Raw genomic sequence first — 17,482 nt, forward strand, 5'->3', positions numbered from 1 at the left:
AACCAAGAATGTAGCCAGCCCAAAATGTCGAGAGTGCTGAGCAATCCTGATCTATGATTATTTGAAACATAGTACTTACCATGCTGCTTGAATCTTCCATTTATTTGTCTGTGTTGGTCCCTTGCTCAAGTGTCAGCTTCCTAAGTAGAAACCAGGATTTCTCAGGTCACAGGCAGGTCTCAACCTCAACTGTTGAAGGAAAGAAGTTAGTAATAGGTTGTAGTAGGTTCTTTTGGGGGTCTCTACCTTGCACATGGCCCCCCCATTCTGGAGCACTGCTGCATGTTAAATTGGTGGGTCCCAGAAGCCATGTTTGTACTACACTACTCTGCTCCTTCGTCCTAGTTATTGGAACAGAGGTAGACACCAGCCCCCACCTTAGGCCATCTAATTTCCTCTCCAGGGAATCTGTAATTGATCCTGAGAGGCACTAGTCAGTCTCTGATTGTTATTTGAACTTGAGGCCTATAGAGCAGCCATCTTTGCCATGGTGCCATGGCGTGTGGAAAAAGTCTGACCAGAGGAAGAGGATGAATCCACTGTAGATGGGTACAGACACAAGAGAATGTGGCATTCTGGAGACAGTAACCCTGGTGTCCAATGGCTTTCCATTTGCTGGTTCCACTTGAGCCCATGAACATTCCTCTTGAACTTTCTTTCTCAGGGTTTCATTCCTGCACTCCTATAATAAACTCCCTCTATTTTATTTTTGTCTGAGTGGGTTTCTGTTTATACAGTACCAAAAAATCCTGTTTTAGCTACAGGTCAGGAAACATAGTCCAATTTTCTTAACCTTTAATATAAGGTTCTTCCTTACCCCCAAACATGAGAGTTTGGAGAAGAAAAGAAAAAATAGGGTCACAGAGAATCTATGAAATGGACATTAGAAGGCACCTCTATCATCATATTTTCAACTACAAAGGGTAGCTGGAAAGACCATTCCTATATTTAGATATTACCCAGAAAGAGTGACTAATGCCTGGGGGGGCTTGCTTTAGACTCTAAACTATAGAATGCTACAGAGGCTTGAGTTCCTCTCTGTAAATGAAAGGCATTAAGAATCTACTTCAGTTTCAATACATCAAAAGCTTCTTGTGGAGACAATTATTTGCTGAAGGGTACATGACCTTGCTGGACCTGACATTTATTTTCTCTTCCTTTGAAAACAATTAAAATTACACAGTTGATATTTTGCATTCTAGTCTTTTGCTTCTTGATGATTACCACAAAGAAATAATGATGATGATGATGATAATAATGAATGATTAAATCTTTCTGTTAGCTTGAAATAGACTTTGGAGTCCTTTTTTTAAAAAGGAAAAGAGACAAATAGAAAACTTCTCTGGCTGTACAAAGGTTTCAGGGTTATGGCTGCACAAATGTGAAGCACTCCTAGCTGTGATGGCTGGAGAAGTATAGGAAACAGCAGCTACAGTTACTGGTATCAGCCTGGCCATCAAGCTTGAGTTCTGTGGCTGGCTCCAAGTTGGCTTGAGAACAGATTCCGTCAATGGTGTGTTTTCATATGCAGGGCCAGCCATTTCCCTGAAATATGCCGACCCTCCCTCTGCTTGTTCCTTGACCTCCTCCCACAAATCTCGGATAATTTTCTAGAGAAATAGCTGTTATGTTCCCTCACCTACTTTGTCCTTGATTTACCCAGAGCAAATGCCAAGTAACATTTACATGATGGATTAAGGACCCTCTGAGATCATCACTGTGCTCCATGATAGACAGTATATTTGCAAAAACTTGCCTACATTCTGGTTAACAACGGGCCATTTGTTCTTTTTCTTTATCTTTCAAAACGCTACCCCTTATTATTTGGGGCAAGGGGCACGGGGCGGGGTGGGGGAGGGACCTGCTCACCTTTGTTTCCAGATCTCAGAATAATTTTTTCCTAATCTGTTTTCTGTGGTGATCCCCAACTCCAAACACCTTTCTCCTTGGTGCTGGTTGAATTACAAATTTTTAAAAATCCTGTTTTCTTACAGCCTTTACTTTAGGCTATAGATCTTCATCGGTGCAGTGTACTAGGAGAGCCCTTGGTTTGGCAAGTCTTTGCTTTCTGCTCCCTAAACCTTCAGTGTCAGGATTAGATGTGGAAAAAAGAGTTTAAATCGTTTTATTAACTTCGTAGTCAGACAGTAATCTCAGATTCAGAAAATTTTCTATTGGCATGAAAGGATTTTATACATTGATTGAAAGAAAAAAAAGAATAGGAAAAAATAAGATGATTTCTGTGATGTAAGGTCAGGATTTCTTTGACTCTGGAGAAAAATCCCATGCTAGCTCACTCACATTTTTTTCTTTCAGAAGCCTGTACTAGAATGTGGAAAAGCAGTGGCACAAGTTGGGCGGTGGTTGGGGGGGAGTCTGTAATTTTAAGGGGACTGCAGAGACCACTTTGAAATATTGAACATTTCCATGAGAACAAATATAATAGCTTCCACCTGATGTCACAGCCGCTTGTTCTCTTTAAAAATCCAAGCGTGTAGGAGAGTTTTCCTGACGTAGGATATGACTGGGTCCTTCAGGACACTGAAGGGTGTCGCTTGCAGGGCACTGTTGGCTCCCTGCTTTGTGACTCTTCATGAGTCTAGGCTTTGATTTCAGTGTTCCTTCTCTAAGGCACAGCCACTGCAGCCGGGCATTGACTCAAGCAGATGGCTGACTGTGACAAGCCTCTTCTGATTGGTAATAAAAATACCAGGAGATACATTGCATTGTGCACAAATACGTGAGGCTATTGCAGATTCCTTTGTATCTCTAGATTCTATTTTGAGAGCGTGTTGATCTTTTCCATGCAGAACCCTCACAGAATGAGCAATCATGCCAGGTGTGTGTTTAATCAGGTTTCTAAACAATATCCTTCCCCTCTAAGGTTTCTGACAGACTGCGCCTGATTTTGGGGTAGGGGAGAGAAGAATTTCTGTCTTCTTATGCAGAAACCATCAGAGGCACTCCCAAATTGAAAGGCTAACCCAGATTATAATGCCTCTCTCTTCCCTTCAGAGATGCTGCTAATGAACAAAACAATGGGAAAATGTAGAATTGAGGGTGGGAGTGAAAGTGGGGACAGAATCTAAATGCTGAGAAAACCATTCCCTGGGTAATGAGTCCAGTCGAGAGTTGATTTTGCTTTACTTAGTTTGTTGCATTGGGTCACAAACATTTCAGCATCAGAATCACCTGGAGCGCTTTTACAAAACTGCAGATTCCCAGGCCCCACCCTCACAGGTCCTGACTGAGCACATTTAGACTGGAGCCAGGGCATCTGCATGTTGAACAGAAGCCTGGGTGGTTCTAACCTACTACTGCTGCATTAAAGTGTGATATTAATAAGTTTATAAGTTGCGGGGCCAATTGCAACCTGAGTCAGCTAACTGCTAACTCTGTGGCCTCAGTCTGCCAGGCATGAGGATTCTGGGTGGGGCAGTGAGGAGTAGTGGGATGGAGAGAAGAGATAACAGATAAGGTATCAGAAGGTTCAGTTTCCGGTCCTTACCCTGTCATTTATTAGCCATGTGACCTTGGGCAAATGTCACTGGGAGGCTCAGTGCCTCATCTGTAGAATGGGGCCTATAATTCACACCCTGTTTACCTCACTGGGTCAGGAGGATCACATGAGAAATAACTTTATAAAACATTACATATTAGAAGTCACAATATTTTTATAAAGAGGCAGTGTTTTCCCCCTTCAGTCTAATGATGGCATACTCACACTCAGCATCCCCAGACCAAAGCACCTTTGCTCAGTGAACCAAAGGAAGCCCGGTGCATTGTAATGGCTGATGCCAAACACAGTTGTCACAACCTGGAAGGCAGTGGTTTTCAGAATTGCCAGCTGCATGCATAAAAAGGGAAGATTCTGGAGCTCCATTCTGAATCAGAGTCTCCAGGATTGTAGGAGGGAATCTGCCATTTTAATAATGCCAGAGATCATTTGTATTATATTAAAAGTAGGGGAGTCACTGGGCATGGTAATAATGGAAGTTGTTGGGGGCCTGCGAGTTGAATGTGATCTTGCAGGCCTTTTCCTTACTTCCTGTGGCCTAAGAATGAACTGTGTCTTTGTACCCTTATCCTCCCTCTCCTTTATCTCCCACCCTTCTCCTCTATCCCGTCCACTCTTTTTACCTGGCCCCTGGCGGGTCTGGCTGCACATTACCGCAGCCTTTGACCTCTGCTCCAGAATCATCACCCTTTATCAAAACAGGTTCCCCTCCTGCCAGTTCTTAAGCTACCTGTCCCCAGGGCGCTTTCCATGATGGTGTTGGTATGTTCTGGCACTCTTAAGACTCAACTTTTGTTTTTAAACAGATTTTTTGCATTTTATCATTTTATCAAAGCATTCTGTCAAAGCATTCCTAGAAAAATTCCAGTAGAGGAATATGAGTCATCAGCACCAGGTCAGCCAGGATAATATTGGGGAAAGGATCCCTGCCCCCCAGCCTGTGTAGCCATCACAAGCCAGGCCAGCAGGCTTTCATGCCAGTCAGACTGATTCCTAGACTCCTTCACTCTCACTCCTGTACTCTCCCTTCCTTTACTTTTCAAAATAGGGCAACAGGGTGTTTCTGCAAGTGGAAGGTCTCCTTCCTCTGGCCTTTCGTCACTTTATTACGCAGCTCCGGAGAGTGTCGACCTCGACTCTGATCTGAGATGGCTGCCATGGATTTCCTAAATACCGCCAGTTCCTTTTGCAGGGAGCTGGCAGCCTCCCTTCTGGCCAGGGCCTGACTCAGGGAGCCCTGCTTTTCTGTTTACGGATTTCTGGTGTGACATGGGGCTCATCGTATCAGAATTCTCAAAGCGGATGTTCCCCTAAAGTAACATTAATGAAAACTCATTTCATGCGTACTGGGTTTGATGAGGGCAGTGTGTCTTCACCCAACATTTTGAAAGATTGTTTTTGTTTGGTTTGAGGGAACGATATTTTTCTTTAACTTCCTTCTTTTAAATTGAGAGGAAAAATAAAATGGACAGTAGATCGAGAAGATAAATGGGGTGGGCAGGGTTGAGAAAACGACTAATGTAGCAATCTTCAGTAGGGGATGGGAGGTGACAGACCCTTCAGTTGGTATGACTGCGAAGTCAGGCAGCTAAGGGTCAGAGAATGCTGGAAACTAGCAAAACTGAGGGGCCAAAACATAGTTACACTTTTATGATAGCCTATGTCTTATAGAAATACTTTCAGGAATAATCAGCTGAAAAGTCATGCTGCATCTCGTCAACATCTTGAACAAGGGTCAACAAACTGTCATCTGCCTCCTGTTTTCGTAAATAAAGTTTTATTGGAACAGAGCCATGCCCATTCCTATTGTCTAAAGCTGCTTTTACTCTACATCAGCAGAGTCGTTAGAGCAGACCGTATGGTTCACAACACCCAAAATATGTGCTATCTGCTCCTTTGCAGAAAGGTTGCTGACCCCTGGTCTAGAATGTTGTATCCCCCAGAGCACTACTTTATAAACTTTTCACTTGGCGACAGAGTGCATTTTTGTAAAGAATGTTTTAAATGTAGACGCCCACGAGAAAGATAAGGGGTGATACGGGGAGGGATATGAGTCACAGAGTCCACGAGCTCAGCCTTTCCTGATTCCCCTCCCACAATGGTGTCCCCAGAACCCAGGGTTCCATGGAATGGAGTTTGACAATCACTCAGCACACATGCTTCTTGAGGGCGGTGTTCTGACTTAGTTTTTTGTGTGTCTATTTCTTTGTTTCTTTTTTTTAAGATTAATTTACTTTTGGCTGTGCTGGGTCTTCGTTGCTGCGCATGGGCTTTTCTCTAGTTGTGGCGAGCGGGGGCTACTCTTCGTTGCGGTGTGAAGGCTTCTCATTGCCATGGCTTCTCTTGTTGCAGAGCACAGGCTTTAGGCGCACAGCCTTCAGTAGTTGTGGCACACAGGCTCAATAGCTGTGGCTCACGGGCTCTAGAGTGCAGGCTCAGTAGTTGTGGCGCATGGGCTTAGTTGCTATGCATCACGTGAGATCTTCCTGGACCAGGGCTCGAACCCGTGTCCCCTGCATTAGCAGGTAGATTCTTAACTGTTGCGCCACCAGGGAAGACCTGTGTATCTGTTTCATGACTGACAACTAAAATATACTCAAGATAAGTGTGGTGAGTGAGTGATAGAATTAAATGCCTCCAATCCAGACCCCAAATCCCCATGGCCACTGTCAAATCTCTCTATGACCTCTGTCATCTAAACTACCCCCAAGAGTGATTTCTGCCCACTGTCTTTTTTTCCTATACTCTAATGTAGCTGGTTTCTGACTTCTACCCCATCACTCTGCTGAAACTGTTGTTATTGAGGTGCGCAATGATATTCTTAATCACCATGGTCCTGGATGTTCCTCAGTTCCTATTTTCTAGTGACATGCTGGACATTTGACAGTCTGAATCTCCCTACACCCAGCTTCTTGTTATACCATAGTCTCCTGGTTATTTTTGTCTCTCTCTGAACTTTGATTCCCTATATCTGAAATGGGCTCTGTCTTCTCTGACTTTAAAAGATGGTGTACTTGTGGCATTGACATCACCTCAATCTAAATCTAAGTGTTGAGTACCCCCAAGTCACTACTTCCTAAATTTCAGATATTTATCTAATCCTCTGCTAGATAGCTCTACTTGGCATCCCAAACACATCCTGTCTCAATCTGAATTCCCTGTGGTTGTCATGAGCTTCCTCTTCAGTATTCTCTCTTTCACTTGATAACACCATCACCTGGTTTTGTCAATTTCCACCCCATAACTGTGGCATTTCCAATCAAACACCAAACACCAAATTATACTTACTTCGTGATCTAAGGATTTCTTGGCTCCATCCCCTTTCTCCATCTCTTATCATCCCTCCTCACTGGTCTGCCGAAATTTATAGTATAACCCATTCTCCACTGTGCAGCTACAGGATTATGTCACTTATCCCTCCCTCAGCACTCACACGCTTACATGCTCTGAATGGCTTCCCAGTGCACATGGGGTAAAGGTCAAAATCCATTAACATGGCTTACAAGGCACTACAAGGGCTGGTGACTGTGTGTCTCTCCAATCTCATCAGGCATACTTTTTTTCACTCACTGCCTCCTAGCCACTCTGGTCTTTCTTTTAGTCAAATATGCCATGCTCCTTCCAACCAAAGAGCCTTTATTCATGCTATTTCCTCTGCCTGATACAGTTTTCCCTAAATAACTCCTTTTCATTCTATGAGTCTTATCTCAAACACCAGTTTCTTGGAGATGCTGCTTTCCCTGACCAAACTAAGTGCAGCCATCACAGATTCCTAGGGCATCACGAACATCTCCTTCCTAACTCTTGTCACAGCTGTAATTTTACACTTGTTCTTACAATTATTACTTTATGTGTGTCTCCACTCACTAGACCCTAACCTCCAAGAAGGCAGGAACCACGTCTTGATTTCGCTCTTCCGCATATCCAGTGGCTATCCCGGTACTGCATATCTATAGCCTCTAGCACAGGGCTGGCACCTGAAATTGTTAAGTGAATGAAACTGCATCACTTCATCCAGAATTGTTCCCCTTAAATCTTCCCTGAGCACATTCTACCTAAAAGACCCACCAGATCTATCCCTGCCTGCCCTTAAATGTGTCCTCATTGGCTGCAAGATAAAGTCAAGCCTCACACTATGCAAACCCTGTCATGATCTTGACCTTTCTCTGGGCTCATCTCCTGCCCTCACTGCTGGGCATTTTATACTCCAGCGACCCTGGCCCGGTTTCCTGTCTTCAGCATACTGTGTCCTTCCTGGCCTATGTCATACCTACAGGCCTTTGCTCCTTGAATAGGCTTCATCAGGAATCACAGATTGTTAACATTTAAGCACATTTGAGCTCTCCCTTTCTCTCTCCTTCTCTCTCCCCCTCCCCCTCTCCTTCTTTCTCTCCCTCTCCCTCTCTTTCTGTATGTGCACTTGGAGGAGCATTTGAGAGTAAGTTGAAGCCATCAGTGGTACTTCACCCCTGAGTATTTTGGGAGCCACCATCTAAGAGTAAGGTCATTCTCCTCCATAACCACAACATAATTATCACACTTGGGAAATTTAGCATTAATATAATACTATTGTACAGGAAAAATTCATATTTCCCCAGTTTGTCCAGTAATGAACTTTATAGCTTCTTGTTTTATTTTCCCTGCTATATCATTTCATCCCCCCACCCCCCCAATTCTACATCTGGTTTGCTGACTCTACCTCCTCATTTCCACACTGATTTCAGGAAGGGTGGAGATTGCAAGCTGTACATCAAAACCTGTTTCTTTTTCCTGAGCAAATAACTTGATCTCATTTCGGAGTCTCCCTTGAAATTGGGTGTGTGATTATGTGGCTAAGTTCTGATGACAGTGATGGGTGCAATGTCAGGGTCAAAGTTTTTATGAAGTAGCGAGATCTCATCCATGCTCTTCTCTTTTGCTAGATGAGTGCAGACAATGAAGACAAAGCTTTAGGGAACAGTGAAGCCACAAGATAGAAGGAGTTCTGGGTCCTCAAATCACTGGGTGGAAGAGAGTCTCATGACAAACAGGGATACCTGCCTTGGGTTGTTAAGTGAGCAGAAATACACGAGTATTACGTTACAGCCGTTATGTAACATAATAAGCTGTGATCTATTTGTAATTAGGGTTCTATTTGTTAGGGCAGCTAACATCATCAAATGAGGTTAATGATCCTTCTATGGAAAGGGGACTATAGCAATCTTCTTATTCAGAAACTCTTATCTCAGGAGAGAATGAGAGGTACAGGGGAAGGTTTGGACCTCACAGGCTGGAAAATAGGTGGTCTCAGGAGCTATTGCCCTGAGCCAGAGAAGCATGCAGGAGCTCAGGACATGGAGACTCGGGTCCTAGATCTCTATCTTCCAACATGTGGGTGTGTGCTTATGTCTAATTATGCCTTCGTGCAATGAGGAGTCCATTGAAATCTTAAGTAGCATCAGAGAAAATAGTCAACACAGGGGCTTTTTATAAATGCAGAATAACTAACAAAATAGAAAGAGAAAATCCATGAAAGTTTGGTTTGACAGCATGAAAGTAATATGACTAAATAATTACAGCCATTACGTGAACTTCTCATTTTGTCTAATTACTGCACAGCACAATAAAAAGATTTATCATTAAATATGTCAGATTTGCTTTTTGTTGTTGATGTATTTGATCACAGTTCCAAACTTTGTTCTTGAATGTACAGTCTGCATTGTTTGTTCATGTTGCTGCTCACAGCTTAAAAAATTAGAGGGAAACTTTCTACTCTCCTGTCGTAAACAGCTTTATGGCTGAGTAAAATTTAAGAACATTTGTTGGTATCAAAATTGTATGGTTCTTATTAACTTGTTTTAATTTTCAGCTTTGTGAACTGGATTGGAAAGGTGCTGAGGAGTGAGAACTATTGCCGAGCCAGGGATCTGAGACTTTTGATGAATCCTCTGGTCTGGCCAAAGCCTGGCTGCTTCATGTAGCCAGTCAGACCACACTTGTGGTCAGTTAGACCAGCTGGGTTTAATCAATTTGACTTTGTTTCCAAGACATCTGCATCTCCAAACATTTAATTAATTGCATGTATTACGGGCAATATTACTTGTGTATATTAATTACATAATAATATACCAATGACATTAAAGTGTCCAGGCAGAGTTACTCCGTATGAGTAAAAATGGAAAATCTCACACTCAAATACCAGTTGATGCTATAAAATTATAACAGCATCTGACACTTGCTGGGCAGATACTGTGTGCCAGGCACTGTTCTGTTTTACGTCTTAATGAATCTTTACAACAATCCCATGAGGGAGGCAGAGTGCTTCACCACTTCCTCACCTAAACTTTGAGAGGGTATGGAACTTGCCCCAAATCACAAAGCCCGGGTAACTGGGGCTGTCTTGTAGATGAGGTCAGTAAACTTGTCTACCTTTCCAGCTTCTTTCCATCACTTTTTCTCCTTGGTATATCCTGAGAGAATGCGAGTCCTGGCTTAGACAAAACTGTGAAATAGGGAAATTTGTGTTCACTGCTCCTCCACTGTGCCTTGAAGATTTGGGGCATATTGACCTTGATTTGGGTGAGATAAGAGAACTCTCATTACAACTATTTCAATAAATATATATTCAACAAGTATATAGTATACTCAGTGTATGTATGTATATAGAATATATATATATTAAAAAATATATACCATGTGCTAGGTAGTGAGGACAACCCTATTTTCAACAAGCTTATGATCTACTTGGGAAAGACTGAAGAGTGAACTAGATAATTGTAATGCAGTGGGATAAATGTTGTGATGGGAGAAGTATAAGATTTTGTGGGAGCTTCTAATTCAAATTTGGGGGGAATCGGGGAAGTCTTCCTGGAGGAAGAGGCATCTATGCTGAGGTCTATAGTACAGGAGGGAATAAACCAGGAAAAGGGGGAAGGTAAGAAAAGAGGGTCCCAGGCAACAGAACCAGCAGTGCTGTGTGGGCCAGGAGAGACTGTTGCATACAGCCTGTTGATAGTACACAGGCTTCACCAGATAAGACTGAGTGATCCTTTCTAGAAAGTTTTCCCCTGTTTGTTACAGTGCCTGATTTTCTCAACGTTGTGCCATTAACAAATATTTCTATCAATAAATGAATCATATTTATTAAGTATTTACTATAGAAGGCATTGGGTGAGGCATTGAGAAGAATTTGAAGAACTCTGAGACCCTACCTCTGCCTTCAAAGAGTTTACTGAGTGTGGAGTTGTAACATTGTCAGAGGAAAAAAGAGGAAATTCAAATAAAAATGCAGACATTTAAGTAGGAGGAAGAAAAATTTGAGGATGAAACACTCAGGCTCTGGATTCAGACCCTAACTCCACCACTTTCTAGCTGTGCAACCTTGCACAAATTACTTAACCTTTCTGAGGTTCATTTCACATCTATCAAATCAGCGTAATAAAAGATCCTTTCCAGACCATGGCAGGGATTAAACAAGTAATGCCTGTACAACACTTAAATGCTGCTCAGCCCAGAGCAAGCTCTCAATAAATGTTTTAGCCATTAAGATATTGTTATAATTAATTCACTACATAAATTCTTGCGTGCCTCCTCTGTAATGCCTTTTATACTTTTCATTTCAGGCCTTCTGGCTTTGTGCCACACCAGCCATTGCCCTAGCATGACTCTCCTCCTTCCATTGGATTCTGCTCTCCAGTCAGCATCATCTTGCTAAAGAAGCATAAACCACAAGCTCTGGGGAAGCTGGTTTGTCTGTCTCACAAGCAGGCCTCAAAGTCTCCTGGCTACCTTCCTAAATTTCCCTGGATGGTACGTCTCACCACATGGTCGGGGTGGGAGGGACCACTCTCTCCTGACCTATCAGCTCTCTCTCTGCTTTCCTAGCCTTCTCTCCTTGCTCGCTTGGCAGCTAACTGCATACCATCCACTGACATCTTTTACCATGTTATGATATATTTTTATTTATTATTATTTCTATTAACACCTAGCATTTGTTGAGCCCTACTGTGTGCTGACAGGACTTGGCAATGGCCTTGCTTAGGGGATAGAGGATTATTAAGTTGGGTTGAAACATCTAGTTCTAAACTATTATGGAGTGCATGCTCAAAAAGAATCACGAACCAAAAGCATATTTGTTTAAAAAAAAACAGCAACGCTAAGATCTAATCTATTTACCCATTAAAGAACAAGTAAGGATTCGTCATGCGATGGTTTTGAAATAACAACACTAAAAGCAACTCCTATTTATTTATTTACTTATTTGATGGATGATGTTGAGGATGTCTGCTATATTTCCCCCCACCCAGTGCCTGGGAAAATTGGGGCCCCATTAGGAGAAACTGGGGAATGACAAGGGAGAGCAGGTTTGATGGTACTGGCAGGAAATGGTAGGTTTAGAATTGTAGGCAAGTTCATTTCAAGGCTGTGGGAGACCATGCAAATGAAAATGTCCAATCAAGCAGTTGACAATTTCCGAATCGAGTTGAAGGGAGAGGACGAGGCAGAAGTAGATTTAGGCATTCTTCCCGGGGGGATGGACACACTTTAAGTAAGAGTCTTCTGGTGTCAGAGGTCCTAGTGAGGGGGCGCGCATTAACCATGGTGAGAAAGGCATCACCAGGACCATGTATGCTATGCTTCTTTGCCCAAGATGGAGGTAATTGACTGAGACCTAAGGGGCCCGGGGCTGCAGCCCCCAAAAGGCTTACCTTTCAAGTCTCCTCTTCTGTCTTAATACATCGTGTGAATTTTCTAGTTTATTCTGCAGTATACAAATAAGAGTTTAAATTATTTCTGAGTAAAACTGACTCTGTAGGATGACAGGGAGCGTTTAGTCTGTGACTTTACATAGGACAAATTAACCCCGGGCACACCCACATGGAAGGGAGCTCGCACTTTGGCTTATGCAGTAAGGAGCATTTTTTTTAAAAAAAATTTTTGTTGTTATTGCTTTTGTTGTTTGGGAAGAAATTTGATCATCAGATTGGCTAGTCAATTAATAGGAGAAGCCCTAGGGAGTGAGTGGGGCCCCACATAGGGATGTTTTGATGAGGGTGAGACCATCAGGAAGGTCTGGCTGCCGAGTGGCTATATGGTGGAGGGGGTTGCCTGGGGGATGTCAGGTCTCAGGGCCTTATAGGATGGAGTGTAGGACCCTGGAAAGGAGAAAGAAGGGTTGGGAAGTTGAGTCTTGGCAGGACTTTTGACCGTAAGTGGAAGGAGGGGGAGAATGCCTTGGCCTGGGTGATGGGGGCACTGTTTGCTTTGGGGCTCTGTGAACTAAGGACGCTCTAAAGTTCTCTGTAAGGCCACTAACAAGCTGAGATTTGTCTCCAGAGTGGAAACAGATTGCCAGAACTTCAGTCGCACAGCATATTTCACTGACAGATTGGGTGCGATTTTTCCCAAGATGGGGGTGTTTCTTAAAGCAGAGGAGGAAAGGGAGGCTGAGAGGGGGGAGGGGGTGGGGGAAGACAGCTGTCAGCTTCTTTGTGGCTTCAGGACAGCTCTTGCAGATGTGGGCAGAGCAACAATTGCCAATTCCCTGAGCCGCCTGCGATTCACCAATTCCCAGGATGCAGGAGGGTAAAGGCAATCCAGATTAGAGGGATCCCAAGAGGCTTCTGGGCACAGAACCTAACCTCAGACGGGTTCACTTTGCATGTGAAGGAACATCTCTCCCTGCACCAAATTAAATCAATTTGATCAAAATTTGTAATGCAGAAGAGCATAATTAATTGAAGAATTTAATTAGGCACACTTTTGATGAAACTTAACAGGAGCCAGCAGGAATACGCTTGCTGTCTATTAAACATAATCCTGCCTGGTGAAGAGCTCTATAGTTGATGATCTTTAATGACTGCCCATCTCTCAGCTTCCTTGCTGGCATTCCAGTCAGCCTGGAGGAGGATGGGGAAGATGGGGAAGGGCGTAGGGATTGCGGGGGGAGGGAGGGAGGAGTGGGACATGGAACCCTCGCGTGGCGTCTCTTTCAAAGCAGTGTTGGTGCTAAACTTTCAGGGTACACAATTATTCGCTTTTCATCTGCCAAAGTGGAGAAACAGTGAAGAGTTGTGGGGAGGGCTGTTTTAGGGTAATGAGTCAGGGCAGAGAGGGCAGGGCTCCCTTCTGGTTGAGAGGCGACCCTGCTGGCCTTTTCTACTAATTGCTTTGGCCTCTCAATCTCACTTCACAAAGCTTGAATCTTGCACTGGCCTCCCAGCAGAAAACCAGAAAGAAGGCTTCTGGGAGCAGAGATCTGGGAAGAGCCCTCAGCCTGCCATCTTAGATGTTAGTAAATACTGCATTGCTGAAGAAATGATGGAATAAACAAAGCAATAAATGAATAAGTGATTCACCCAGGAACTCTGTTGAGAAAGGAGTTAAAAAGTACAGGCCAGACATGGCTGCTGCCTTTTTACAAAAAGTACTTGGGCTTCAAAGAGAAATTCTCCCTTCCTTCCTCAACTGTCCTTTTCTTCCTTTATCCGACCAGTGTTTACTGAGGCCACACTGCGGCAAGCGCTCTACCAGGAACTATATATTTGATGGGGAATACATAAGAGCCTGAGCTTTCTGTCCTCATGGAGCTAAGAGACTAGTGGGAGACACAAGCAGTGGGCACATGTTTAGGACTTATGAGAAGCTCTGAGAAAGAATAGCAGAAGAGTAATACTTTGGTTTAGGTCAGGAATTAGCAAACCACAGCCTAGAGGCCAAATCTGCCTGTTCCCTTTTTTTGTAAATAAAGTTTTATTGAAACATAGTCAGGCATATCATTTGCATATTGCCTATGGATGATTTGCTACAAAAATAGTTGAGTAGTCATGATAGAGACCACATGGCCTGTGTGGCTTAAGATATTTCCTATCTGGCTCCCTACAGAAAAGGTGTGCTGAATCTTAGCCTAGATGAAGAGGGCAAACCTCTTGGGACAGAGATTTAGCTCAGACTGGAAGACGAAAATTTAGCCTGGTTACGAGTTGCATACTTTGGGAGGAGCAGGAGTGATGGCTCTGCAATGGGGAGCAGTTGGGTGTGTTCAAGGACCTAGAGGAAGGTCCATTTGATTGGAGGGTAGTGATGGAAGGACACAGGGCCTGGATGAGATGGAAGAGAAAGGAAACCCTGAAAAGGGGTTTAGATGTGATTCTGAGTGCACTGGAACACCGCTCGGGGGTTGTAAGCAGGGCCATGAGGTGCTGTAATTTTTAAAGAGCCCTCTGGCCGCAGTGGTCAGAGTGGCTTGGAAGAGAAATGGTCCCAGCTTCTGTTAGCTAAAGCAAAAGATGGTGGTGGCTCAGATCAAGGTCATAGAAGTAGAGGTGAAGAGTCATGGGCAGATTTGGAATACATTTGGGAGGTAAAATTCACAAGATTTAGAAATTGACGTGGAAGGGGGTGGTTAGGAAGAGGGAGGGATCAAGAATGATCTCCCTGAGGATTTTGGCTAGAGCCACTGGGTAAATGGTGGTACCATTTGCTGAGGTTGAGAAGATTGGAGATGGGGAAGAAAAGGTTAGGTGGAGTGATTTAAGAGTTCAGTACTTTTCAGCTTTCTTAAAATCGAGATTCGTATGAGACGCCAACTAGAGATGACAAGGAGACAGTTGGATATATGACCCTAAAGTATAGATGAGAGATTCAGGATGGAGGTAAAAATTTGTGAGTCATCGACATATAGATGCTATTTAAGCAACAGGACTGGATGAGTTCACCTAGGGTGGGAGGTAAAGAGAAAAAGAAATAGGACTTACATTTGAATATTTTCTGCAGACTGCTTAGCTTCAGCTTGGCCTGTTACTCATTGATATCTATCAAAACATTAGGCTGAGGGTAAACTACTGAAGAGACTAAATTAAGGAATATGCCGAAAGAAATGCAATAAGCTATTCTAAAGCATATGCAGTTACTTTGAGATGAGCCCCCCCCCAAAAGTGGTATCAAATGGAGGGCCTTTTGTCTCTTTGTATAATGAAAATATTGGTAGTGTATGCATTCTTGAATGTTGCATGAGAGATTTACTCCTCTGAGCATTTGTACATCCTTCTTCAAGTTGACTGATAGTTGAGTTGTTAAAAGTGGTTGTTCCCAATCACAGCTTCCCAGCAGTCATTTGACCTGATAGTTAAAAATATGAATTCCCTGGGCTCCCACCCAGAGTGATTTGTTAGATCTGTGGTAAGTTCCCAGGAATCTGTTTTTAATGAAGACCCCAGGGGATTCTAATATGGAAAACCCATTGTCTGGCATTTGGTAACCACTGTTTTCATGGATATTTCAAAGGCAAACTTGAGATTGTGTTACTCAAATAACCATATCTTCTAAACTGACAAGGATCTCAATATGTGAGGTTGGGATAAGATATAAATATTGTGCTTATACATACAATGAAATTACTGAGTTTCTTCCTCTTCCTTCCTCTTTCTCAATACCTCACCAAGTCCTGAAGATCTTAGTTCATAAAAATATTTCAGCCAACACACATATATACAACACACACACACACACACACACACACACACACACACAATATCTCTCCTTCTCTTTCCTTTTCTCTTCTTCTTGCACATATGCATACCCACGTGCACATACACTCCTATTTATCTTTGCCTTGGTTCAGGTCCACTGCCTGAAGGCAGGAACCACTGCCTTGGTGGTTGCAGTCAGGCCATTATAATAGTTTCCTAACTGCTTGCTTTGCCAGTCCAGTCAACACCAGCTCTAGTTCATCCTCCAAATTGCTGCTGGAGTTATCTTTCGTAAATCTGATTCCTTCAAGCTCCTACCCTGTGAGAAAACCCTTGTATCGGCTCCTCATTGCCTATTGGGAAAAAATCCAAATCCCCTGGTATAGTGTTCAAGGACTGCTATAGAATTACACTGATCTTGTCAGCATGGCTTCCTCCATTCCTGATCCTAATTCATTCCTGCCCATCCACACTTCACGTCTGTACTCACCTGTGCCCATCTGCCCCTCACACCTGCTCAGCCACCTCTGCCCATATTCACCTGCCTATCCATACGTGCTCATATATATCTGTCCAAACTGCACTACATGTCTTTGTCTGAAATTCATTCATCCCTGTAACTACCTGGTCAATTCTGACTCATCCTTGTAGATTCAACTCTTTTATTCCCTTTACTCTCTTCCTAGGCTCGAAAGGCAAAGCCTGGTATTTCTTCTTGTGTTCTCAACGTAGCAGTTTGTACATATTTTTACTGAAACATTTACCATGTTGCATTTTGATTATTTGTTTCTCACCAATCCCCAATTTCTAAATCAACCGGAAATTATTCATCTTTCTATCCCTAGCACCTAACTCAAAGGCAGGCTTATAGTAGGCCCTTGGCAACACATTGAGAATTTTTTCCCCCTCTATCCTTGCTGTCAGGTTCTCAATAAGTTGAGCTCTTGAGGCTGCCTGTCTATAGCAGCCCATTTTCCACTGTTTGATTTGCTGGTGGCTAGGAGAGCAGATAGTTAATCTTACTAGAATTTTGTGAAAAACAAAGAGTTAATGGGTTCCTGCAGGCACCAGAGTAACTCTTCAGGTTTAGTGCATGGTCTTCCTGTAGTTTTGTATCTTGCTTCCTTTGGGGTTCTCAGTTGTGTTCTGGTAATTTAGGCTGCTACATACTAATCTTTGGGCAATCAAGAAGTGTGTGTTACGTACACACACCATGCTGTTCATCTGTTCATTGTTCTCATACTGAAAATTAAAATGGAGAACAATGAAGAGGAGAGGCCATGAAAATTCATAGACAATAGTAGGTGTCCTTATGGACATAGTAGGTATCCTTAACCTAGAGTCCACAGATGGGCTTAAAGCATTCCATGAGTCCTTGCTGTGTTGTATATGACATGTGTGCACGTGCATGTAGATTCTTCTGGCCGTAGGTTCCATAGTTTTCTAAGATTTTCAAAGGTGCCTGAGACCCCAAAGAGTTAAGACCCACCAATGTAGAATATGTTTTCATGCCTTT

The 17,482-nt window shown here is 43.1% G+C and overlaps 1 long non-coding RNA gene across 1 annotated transcript in view; it reads left to right on the forward strand.

Annotated features, from left to right (window-relative positions):
* Nucleotides 1–11,123: 11,123 nt before the first annotated feature.
* The window catches only part of LOC132597024 (uncharacterized), a 172,252-nt gene continuing 165,893 nt past the window's right edge, over nt 11,124–17,482 (forward strand). Inside the window, exon 1 of the long non-coding RNA XR_009563311.1 lies at nt 11,124–11,305. This is a non-coding gene — a long non-coding RNA (uncharacterized lncRNA). The remainder of the gene's footprint in view (nt 11,306–17,482) is intronic.

The sequence above is a fragment of the Globicephala melas genome, chromosome 3 (assembly GCF_963455315.2).
Source record: "Globicephala melas chromosome 3, mGloMel1.2, whole genome shotgun sequence".
Taxonomy (NCBI): Eukaryota; Metazoa; Chordata; class Mammalia; order Artiodactyla; family Delphinidae; genus Globicephala; species Globicephala melas.